General features: G+C 43.3%; 1 pseudogene; it reads left to right on the top strand.

Annotated features, from left to right (window-relative positions):
• The first annotated feature begins 275 nt into the window (after window positions 1-275).
• LOC143399213 (chondroitin sulfate synthase 1 pseudogene) lies at window positions 276-2,979 on the top strand (annotated as a pseudogene).
• The last annotated feature ends 8,556 nt before the right edge of the window (window positions 2,980-11,535 follow it).

The following is an 11,535-nucleotide window of genomic DNA, read 5'->3' on the forward strand; positions in this document are numbered from 1 at the left end:
AGGACTACCAGAACCCCAAATGAGCTCTGTAACTCTCCCATTTGTGGTTGTCAGCTCTTTTTCACTGTGACCATTATACCTGACAGGAAAAAGTTAGAGAAGGGCACATTAATTTTTGGCTGGTGGCTTCACAGGTCTCCATGAGCTTCTGAGTCTATCACAGAAACAGCATGGTAGAAGGGCATGGTGGAATATGTAGAAGAATAAAACTAGACCATTATTTCTCACATTGCATAAAAATCAACTGAAAATATATCAAAGAGAAATGGTGAGCCATGTCTGAGCATGTGAAACAGCAGCAGCAGTCTAGGCCACAAGGAGAACAGGTATGGAGCCTGCCTGGGTGCCATCAGGGCAGGACAAGATCTCTGAGCAGGTGCCATTGCCATTGCCTTTGCACTGCCCCCACACTTCCATGGAAAAGGAAGAATAGTCATGGCGGTGTTGCTCAGGAGATGCAGCTTGCATGAACAGGGCATGTTCTACTCTTAAAGGAGCAGGTCACTGTGGTGTGTGGGCAGGTGTGCATAATGAATCTTCAGCACCAGGCCTGCTGTCAGCTCTGCAGCCGCCATGGGCATGGCTGGCCCTAGTCACCCGCTGAGCATCTGGGACCAGGCCTTCTGTCATGAGGGCAAGCTGGTCTCTGCCACTGGAAGCTGTGGTGGTGGGCTCCTGAACATAGGTGGTGGGAGCGGCCCTGCAGGCAGATTGGCATGGGCATGGCTCCAGGCAAGTTGGCGAGCCTAGCTCTGCTTGTTGCCTCAGATCTGGCTCCTGCTGGGCTTTGTGCTGGCCTCACAGGCTTGTTCTTCTCTGTGCTTCAGAGCTACAACCAGTGGGACCCGTGGGTCAGTTGTGACATAGCAGACTGGAGGACTGTGGGCACAGCAAAAGGACCCAGGCCTGCAGGGCACAGGAAGATGTCTGTGAGGCACAAGGCTTTTCCCAGTTGGTGGCCTCATATGACAGGAACCTCCTCTTTGTGGGAGTAATGACCACCCAGAAATACTTCAGACTCCTGCTGTGTCCACCTTCAGAACATGACCTAAGACAATTCTTGGGATAGTGGAGTTTTTCTCTACTGAGGTTTCAGGCACATCTGTACCAATTCCAGAAGTGCCACTGTGGGGTGTGGATGGCACTTACCCACCCCAGAAGACTTTTATGATGCTTAAGTATATGCATGAGCACCACTTAGACAGTGATCTGGAAGCAGATGAGGATCTTTATATCAAAGGAGATTATCTGAAGAGATTTCTGAGGAGCTTGAATATCAGTGAGCCCCTGTTTCTCAGGCAGACAGGACTGAGCTCTACAGAAGTGTTTTGGGTCTTGTGAGATGCATCAGCTTTTTCTTAAAATGAGAATTCTGAAAAGAACAAGAAGGGGTACATCTGAGAACTCCATTACAGTAAGATTCTCCAAGCTATCACATTTAACCTGAACAAAAACCAAAGCTACCAGCATAAACTGCATAGCTACATTCTCAGTCAGCAAATTGCAGAGCAGCAGCATCACACAATACAGTTCCAATGAGAAATCATCCTAATGAGCAAATACAGCAACACCGAGATGCATAAAGAGGACCAACATCTGGGAATCCTTGCTTCCTTCCTGAGGTTTCAGTCCTGCCATCAAGAGGAAATTCTGCAATGGGAATTTCTGACTGGGTAGAATTTATATTTGGCTGTGGAGAATTAGCAAACCTGCACCCCCCAAAAAAAAAGAAAGGAATGAACTCAGCCTAGATGGAAGCCTTGGGTGACATTTTCATGTAGGTTGTGGAAATGATCAAGGCCACCACCAAGACCTAGGAATGCATCATGGATTTCAAGTAGATCCTGTGTGGCTATCATCTTGTGGTGAATCCCATGTATGGGGCAGAGTACATTCTGAACCTGCTCCTTCTACACAGGAAGTATAAAGGCAAGAAGATGTCAGTTCCAGTGAGGAGGCATGCAGACCTATAGCAGATTTTCAGCAAGATCCAGTTTGTGGAGCATTAGGAACTAGACACTCAGGAGCTGGCCAACAGAATCAACCAGAAGTCTGAAAACCTATTCTTCCTCTCTAGTTCCTTGAATAAGCTTCTTCCTTTCCAGTTCCCTGGATCCAAGAACAAATGCAAAGAGCCCAAAGATTAAAATGTCATATACTGGATATTTTGACATGTTTATGAGGTTTCTGGGAAACTTGGGGAAGACATGTCCCACCCCAAATCAGAACACCAAAGTGGTTGTACTACATTTTAATTCTGACTCCAACCCTGATAAGGCTAAACTAGTAGAACAGATGAGAGATTATAGCAGTAAGTACCCTAAAAGTGATATGAAGATTTTGCCTGTGTCTGTAGAATTTTCAATTGTTCTGGCCCTCAGGGTGGGATGTTCTCAATTATTAACAAATCTTTGCACTTCTTCTGTGAAATTGACTGCTGTTTACCATGGAACTCCTGCAACAGTGTTGAGCAAATACAGTTTGGGGCCAACAAACACATTCCCCAATCATCTTTAGACAGTGTGATTGAAACATTATTTATGGTGAGAAAGTTACCATGGAAAACCATTTTTCCTTTTACTCAAAAAAAAAAAAAAAAAAAAACTGGCTTCTAAAGAAGCTGTGTTTTTGACATTACTGGTACTTAAAGGGATATCTTGCCCAAGTGGGTGGCAATTTCCATTCTCATCTGGGGATGAAGGATCTGGAAATCTTCAGCAATGTTCTCCAAGCAGGTTTGAAGATGTTCAGAAGCCAGGATGTAGGAATAGTGCATGTCCAGCACCCTGTCTTTCATGAACCCTAATCTGGATTCCCAAAGAATACAAAATGTGTTTGTGGTCCAAAGCATCATCACATGATTCCATGCAGCAATTAGCTGAAATGTGACTGGAGAAAAATAATCCAAGTTACAGTCAAAGCAGCCAGTCAACTCCGCTGGCCAAAACATTTTTAATTATCTATTTAAAAAAATTTTAGTTAGATCAGCTATTAAAGTCCATGCAAGGATACAATTTCTAAGTGATTTTCTTACATAAGACTCCTTTAATATTCAGCTTTGTGAACAAAATTGTGATTAGTGTTTGCCTTTGAATACGTATTCCTTTGAACATTATGTAGCAGAAATGTTTTGGATGATTTGAAATGTCTTGGATGAAAAAAAAAATCTCTTGAATGCCTTCCTGGTTCCTTCTCTACAGTCCTATGACAAAAAAAATGAACATTCTCATGAAGTATTACTGTAACAAAAAGATACAAAACACTGTAACATTCTTTTTTTTTAATATTGCTCAGTTTTGTCTCTTTTTACAAGTTGTTTTAAAGTCATCTCAAGTTCTAGTGCAGGAAGTTGAGCAGCAAGTGCATGCAACTGATGTTGCGGTCTGGTCTTATGGCAGTGTTGAGATGGTGAAACCTTTAAGATCTGAGGATTGTGGAAGGTCTTCAGTCATAGATGGTGTACCCTTCAAGGGGAAAATGGAGTCCTCATTTCTCTCTCTCTCTTCCTCTTTTCCTTACCTGCCTTGAGGTGGGATGATCCTCTCTACCGCGTGCTACCCAACATGATCGACTTCCTTACTTCAGGACCAAAGTGATGGAGTCAACTAATCATGGACCAAAACATTCATACCTGAGAGGCAGAAAAGACCTTTTATCCATTTAAGTTGATTATTTCTGGTGTTTGTTAGAATGATGGAAAGCTAACACTGCAGGAATGCAGAACCAGAGTTTTATCCCTGCATCCCTCTTCCTGTAACCACCCGTGCAGCCTTCCACTGAATGTCCAGCCTTCTTTGCTGGTCAATATTGGACTGTTCATGTCAGGTTGCATTCTACACATTAGATGGAGAGATTAAAGTTAAAGAATTAAAATTTTCCCCAAAAAACACCATCCAGTTTCAGGCTAGCTTCATCCCAGGTGTTTTAAAAGGTCTGTTCCTTCCAGATCTTGGCTGTTATTGGTCAAGTCCAAGGACACAGATTTTATACAAAGCTGCTTTGTGTCTTAGGCAAGAAAAACTCCCTCTCTGTACTTCCACTAAGTCATCAGTAGAAGGAACTCGAATATCCTTGCCAGGTTGGTGAGACTGTGATACCATATTCTACTAGGAGAGAAGAGTCTCTCCTAATTCCTGGGGAGAGCTAAGGTAGGGGATACTCTCCTACCTAAATATTATCAGAGGAGGCAGGGTTCTTGAGGGGACTTGGATCTACAGAGCTAGCCCCTACCTGAGAATTCTGAGGCTCAGAACCATTGTTATGTCCCCAGAATAATACCATCATCCTCTGTCTCAGAATCCCCAATTCCCCACTCTGCAGTGGGACAATCACAAGAAATGAGAAGAATCATTGGGGCTGAAAGGGAGCAGGAAGTTGAGGACACCTGGGCCTGGGAAAGATGAGCGTCCTATAGCCACAGGGAGAGTCTCTGAGGCGTGTGAGTAGAAATGAGGCAGCAGGAGGCTAGGACAAGTACTTCTGACAAGGGAACAACTGGAAAAGCATATCTACCCCTTTTCACCAGGAGAGACAATCCAGGCTCCAGAGACACTGATAAAAGGGCTAGATAGACCCATACTCCTATGTCAGTGCCAGAATTCAGCTCTCATTTTATGTCAGTCTAGAGAAGGGGAAGGTGTGAGCATCTAGAGCTGCAGCTGCAACAGCTGGGGAGATCCCCAGCCCAGCCCCCTGAGGATTTCCCAGGATCAGGCCAGACCTATGCTTTTGAATTTTTGAGTGTGGCCACGTTAGGATGTGGTCTCTGGTGAGACATCTGCTGCAGGTGCATGAGCTGATTGGGGGAGGGCAGGTGAGGCTGGGGGAAGTATAGCTGGGGATGCTATGTTTAGGGACAATTTAATTTATTCTCCCTCAGACTTGGGACAGTCTCTTGGGGAAACCACAGCTTCTAGGTCCTGAGTAGTGAGATAGCCATGCCCATATAGGGGTGCTGTGGATGGAACAGCTGTAGCCCAGACTCCTAGGATGGAACCTGTCACCAGTTCCCAGCATGTGAGGAGTCCAAGGCCTGAGGTAGGAGTGAGACATGCACCCCAACAGGAGAGAAGCTGAACTGGCCCAGGGACCTCCCAGGGCTTGTCCCCTGAGCCATGAAGGACATCTTTTACACCACCTTGTTCATCTACAAGTTCAGTGACATGTGGGGTTTATTAGCACCAGTCTTGGCCCTCAGAAAAGGAGAAAACAACATTGTGCCATGGGAAGATTCAGCCTGGGGATCCTTGAAATCTGATCTGATGAGTTAAGAAATATCAGTCAGTTATGATTACCAACCTTCATTTTATCTCTTTCTTTCTTCTCTTTATGATCATTATTGATAATTGTGAAGGTTCTGAGACTTTACCTAATTTGCAAGCTAAAATGCAAGCTTGCCACAGTTTCACAGATGCTGCAGAACACAAAAGACTCCTAGATCAGAGACAAAGAACATATTGCCACTCACAGAATAGCAGGTTCCCCAAAGCAGCACTTTCTTTCACTGTTTCCACAAAACCATGCAAAGAAGGTCAGGTGACATTTGTGAACCAGATTTGAGCACCCCAAATGTTTTATTTTGAAGAGCAAGCCTACCTGTTCTCTGTTCCAAAGGGAAACTCTCTACCTTCCAAGGTTGCTCACTATACAAATATCCTTGAAAACACAGTCCAGAATGAAGTTGTTCAACACTTGGGCTGAAGAGACATGAAGAAATGCAGAGCTCCATGAATATTTTTTCCTTACACTCATGATCTATACTCACAATGGGAAATTCCATTTCCATTACTACATCCCATGGATATTGCTAGACTGATTTTCACCAAACTTAGTGAGAATTTTGAGGAGTTTATACTTCAAAACAAGCAACTCTTAAAAGAGGTCTTTTGGAAAATTTACCTTGGTTGCTTGTAGGAGGACCCTTTAATAATTGCTAAAACAAAACAAGACAAATTCCCACAGCACTGCATTTCTGAACTTGAAGGAATGCATTTAAGTTCTTATGGTACAACAAGGTAATTATGGTTGACAACAATTCATTGTATATTTCAAAGTAGCTAATAGAGAGGATTTGACAGTTCCCCACACAAGAAATGATAAATGTTTGAGTCAATGCATTTGCCAATGCCCCTGACCTAGTCATTTTAAATATATATATATATATATATATATATATATATATATATATATATATATATTCACATATTTAAACCCATAAACGTGTATACATATTATGTATTAATTAACACTAAATTTAACCCATAAATGTGTATAGATATCATGTATTAATTAACACTAATTTTTTTTCTGGCAGAAAAAGCAACAGGAAAACAAAAGTACTGATCCCCACTTCAGTCCTATGAGTGTCAGAGCAGGAAGTTTTCATCAGGAGGTAAAATCCAAAGTCCTAAGAATCTCAGACATTTGTACACTAGTCTTCAGGGCATCAGAGTACAGAGATGTGAAGGAGCCCAAATGGCACCAGTGCACAAGTAACGCAGAAGAAAACTCTATTCAATAAGGTTCAGATTGGGCCCATGTTTAACTGAGCAGCTATCATAGAATGGACTCAGAGCTTTGAGTTTTCCCATGCACTGAGCAGCCTGACACCATCTGGAGAACAGTCATTATCATCAACAAAGAATGCCCTGGTGCCATTCAAAGACCAGGCTCCAAAATCCAACTTTAGCAACTGTAGCCTACTTCTTGGCCCTATGGCATCACAAAAGTAAGGCAACTTCCTGAGCATCAACTTTCTTATCTTCAAATAGGGGAGGGTTAAAGTGTGTAAAGCACTCAGCCAGTGATAAAGCATCATGACTAACATGAAATTATGAATTATATATCTTTTCCTCAATGCACCCCAACTCTAAGCCTGGGCCCATCCCCCTCCTCCTTCATCACTGCCTAACAGAACTCAAACTTTGGCTCAGCATGGAGCTAGGCACAAGTCTTCCTGGTGGACCAAAGACTGGAAATGCAAGGGACAAGCTCATTTCTAGTTTCTAGCTTATCTTTCACCCCACTTAAAGAACAAATTTGTACCCTACATTCATCTTCTCTGGGTCCTAATTTTCTCATCTGTAAAACAGAGACACTTGCCCCAAGGGTACCCCAAGAGTTGTTCTGAACCCAAAGTGAGATAGCAAACAAGGAAACCAGCATTCATTAGACACTAGCTGGTCTCACTAGCCCTCATAACCTCCCTGATACACAAGAAACATTCTCCCCATTTTACAGACAAGAAAACTGAAGCCCAGAAGTGACCTGTGCCTGAAGGGACTCAGCATCTTGATCTCACCACCACTGCTTGTCTGGGTGGGGGGGTAGAGAATCACTCCCTGTAAGGAGGATCCTTTCCTGATTCAAGAGAGAGCTAGACAGGAGCAGGCCAGGCTTGGCCATCCCAGCCAAGATAGGGTTAGTCTAAACTGGCCAGAGTGCAATGTGTAGGAGTCTCGCCTGGGGCCTGATCAGAAAAGCCACAGCCCTGTTCCCTCCTCCTGACATCAAGTCTTCTGGGGCTCCTGTTCCAATGAGCACTCAGCCAATTTCCACAGCCTCTCTAGGCCCCTGGGTGACAGTCCACACACCCATGATGCCCTTGGGGAACTAAGGAAAGATGCAAAAGGTGTTCCAGGAGGGCCCCACCCAGGGCTCCAGGTGTGGGACCAGACAGGTGGCTGCCCTGAGGATTGGGCCCTGAATCCTTAACAAAGCAGGGCAGTTGGCAGATATCTCTCTGCAAGAGACCCCCAGGGGTAACAGCCATGGACCCTGGATCAGGCCAACTGAGGACAGGGACCAGAGCCAATCCAGGAAGAGGATGGGGCCAAGGGTCACATGGACCTGTATATACTGAAGCAGTCACTGCCAGCAGAAGGACCAGGACTATACCCTCTATGCACCTCATGCCACAAAGATGCCTCTGACCCTGAGAGCAGATAGGCCCAGGGTAGGCCACTTGGTACTGGACCCTCCTGTTGCTGCTGGGCATGGCAGTAGATTCCCATGGTAGAGGCCCCGACTGTAGCAACTAGGAATGGGCTTTGGGTCCAGGTGCCTGACCATGAAGCAGTCTGTCCAACCTGCAGAGCCTTGGAGCAAGTAAGGAGTCTTGGAGGAATATGGGAGTCTCAGCTGAAGCTGGCAATGGGTGGAAGAGGAGGAGGGCAAGAGAGGTGGCAAAAGGGGTGACAAAGGATCAGCTTTAGATGCTGGCCTAAAGTGCTGATTTTTTGTCCATTTTGGGTTTGTTTGAATTAATTTTCAACATTCTATTGAACTATTATTAATCTTGGCTCCTCAGTCCTTCACTCACTCCTATCTATAGTCCATTGGTAGAATCTCCCATTTGCACAGGGTTCAGTTTTTTTTCACTCCTCCTTCTCCACGCTTCCTCTTGACTGTGCTCTGCACCATTATGGTCTGGCTGGACCACTTATGATGGGAAGCAGGGATCCAGTCATCAGACCCTCAGGCAACAATCCTCAACCAGGGCTTCATCGTGAGGTTGCCTCCTTCCCAGAGCTGTAGATGCATGACCTTGTCTTGCATTTTGTGACAAAAAGGGAAGTGCTGAGGAGTGAGTCCAGTGGTTGGCCCATGATAAGCCCCTCTCTACCACTGAGCTACATCCTCAGCTTTGACCTATGATGGTCTAAGAGAAGGGGTGTTCTGTAAAGCCCTCCCCTGAGAATGAAGTGAGGATTTGACTTGGTCTCCCAAGGATGTACCCTCACTGCCTTGGTCATAAACATTTCCTGAGGGACAGGCCTGGAGACAATAAAGAGGGCTTGCCTGCACTAAGGGACCTGTCTAGTCATGGGGGACAGACTCGTGGTCCTTTCTAGGAGCCACAGAGTTAGAGAAGGTGTGCTCCCTCTGTGGGTTGATGCCCAAGCTGGTATCACAGACGAATGGGTGCTGGGTAGTGATGGGGTAGCCCAGCAGAGACACTAGGGAAGGGGGTGGGCACCAAGGGAAGCAGGGAGCTTCTGGGCTGAAGCAGGTGGAACCCTTAGGTCTCGTGCCCCAGACTAGGTTCTGCTCTCTGGGTGCAGGCTCTGGGGGATTTAAGTCAGAGTCAAACCTGTTTTTGAAAAACTGGCTCAGGTTCGGAGTCTATTGTGAGGCCAGATTTGTGTCCAGAGACGGAGACAGAAGACAGAGATGGGGCAGCTGCTGAAGATCTGGGAGTTGGCAAACTGAGACTACAGACATCTCCTGGGCATGGAGAGAATGCACTGGTCCACTTGTCAAAATTGCTGTGAAATTCACTAATGAATTTAGAGCAATGATACTTGAAAGGAATGGGCACTTACACGAACCGTTTATAAGGGTTTCAATGTACAACTAATTCAGCAAAAGGCAGGAAGTCATAAAAGAAACTGGGTTATCTAAAGTGTGTAATTCCACTTCTTGAAACTTATCCTAAGGGGCAAGAATAAAGCCATAACCAAAGATTTACAACAAGGCTATCTATCTAGCTCAATATTGTTAATAATGGGAGAAAATTGGAGATAATTGAAATATCCATGAGAAAGGGTGTGACAGAGTAGTGTGGCACATCATCATAAATCATTTTACGCAAACCTTCAAAATTATATTTGTAAGGTAGACTCTGGCAACAAATTACTGCTTAATAATGTTATTTTAATATTGACATGAGAAATTCATCAATTTCATAAAAACTGATTCTGAAGCATCGCTAGTAATGAGAAATTCTTTTTAAAAATGTAAGTTGAGAACTTACAGACTCTTATCAATGAAGTTCTTAATATATGTGCAAATTTTGAAAAGTCTGTCATGATTTTATTCTCTTTTAATGCTGAATAAATCCACATAATTACAGTTATCTTATCTAAGACAAAAGCACTAAAAACATATATTGGAGAAAAGATAGCCTCTTCAACAAATGGTGCTGAGAAAAAAGGAAATCCATATGCAACCCAATGAAATTATACTCCTATCTCTCAACATACACAAAACTCAACTCAAAGTGGACCAAGGGCCTGGGAATTAAACCAGAGACACTGGGCCTACAAGAAGAAAAAGTAGGCCCAAATCTCCATCATGTTGGATTAGGCCTCGACTTTCTTAATAAGATTCCTATAGCAGAAGAGTTAAAATAAAGAATCATCAAGTGGGAAGGATTCAAACTGAAAAGCTTCCTCTCAGCAAAAGAAACAATCAGTAGGGTGAATACAGAGCCTACATCTTGGGAGCAAATTTATACCACACTGGTCCCATTTTACATCCATGACTACGAAGCTAAGATGGGTCCTTAGTGATACCTGTCAATCCATTTATATATGCCAGTCACTGTCTCCTTTTCTCTCCCCTTTTCTGTAATCTCCAAAACCTCATTCCTTCTTACTCTCAGCTGACAAATTGTCTATTTTTCTTAAAAAAGTAGGAGCAATCAGAAACTTTCTTTATCATAGTGTCACTTACATTTTTATCTCTAACGTGTCTTATAAATGAACTCTCCATGCTTCAATTTATAGTCAATAATTTGACATTATACCTGATGCATCCCTCAAAACAATTATTACTCCTAAAATTATGTCCTCCTTGTGCTGGATCATCACTTTCTCTCTTCCCAATGGAAAATTCCCATTAGCATTTAGTAGCTGATCTTTCTAGAAAAACCCAAAAAGTTGTTTAAAAGCTTGTTTCCATTTCCTTTCCTCCCATTATATCCTAAAATCATTTCATTTAAGCTACTGTCTCCATTTTCCAAAGCAGCTCCTGTCAAAATCAACAGACTTCCACAATGAAAAAATTGGTGTTCTTCCATTTATACCTATAGCACCCTGGCACAATTGATCAGTTTCTCTTCTTCAAACATTTTTCAGTTGGCTACCAAATAACCCACCGGGCCATTCCTTACATGTTTACTTCTCTTTACTGGTTCCTCCTCATTGACCCTATCTTTTTTCTTTTCTATCTAAAGCTTCTCCCAAAATGATTGCTTTATATACACAAAATTGAGCACTGCTGAGATTCTAGACCTGATAATTATTTGTTGTGAAGGGCTCTTAAGCATTGTAGGATATGTAGCAAATCCTTGGCATTCAGCCACTAGATCCCAGTAGCAACTACACACACACACACACACACACACACACACAAACACACACACACGTGACAATCAAAAATATTTTCAGACATTAGATAATGTCCTTGGGGAAAAGAGGAAATGGACAGAAAAAACACCCCTGCTGGAGAACCAATGAAATATACTGAAGATTTAGTATTCACGTCTCCTTTGAATCCCAGATGCACATATCTCAGTGCTTATTCAAACCCTCTACTAATACTTCACATTGCCCAAATCCCAGCTCTTGCTCTTGATTCCTAACTTCCTTCATTCTGCAGATTTTTTGAACACAGTTTTCTCTATTTCAGTAAATGGTATCCACCACTCTCAGCATCTTGGGCCAATGATAGTGTGTTCATCCTTGACATTTTTTCCCTTACATGCCATATGTTATTTATCAGAAAATCCCACATTTTAGACCCTAGGTTATT

Source organism: Callospermophilus lateralis, chromosome 1 (assembly GCF_048772815.1).
Source record: "Callospermophilus lateralis isolate mCalLat2 chromosome 1, mCalLat2.hap1, whole genome shotgun sequence".
In the NCBI taxonomy this organism is placed as follows: domain Eukaryota; kingdom Metazoa; phylum Chordata; class Mammalia; order Rodentia; family Sciuridae; genus Callospermophilus; species Callospermophilus lateralis.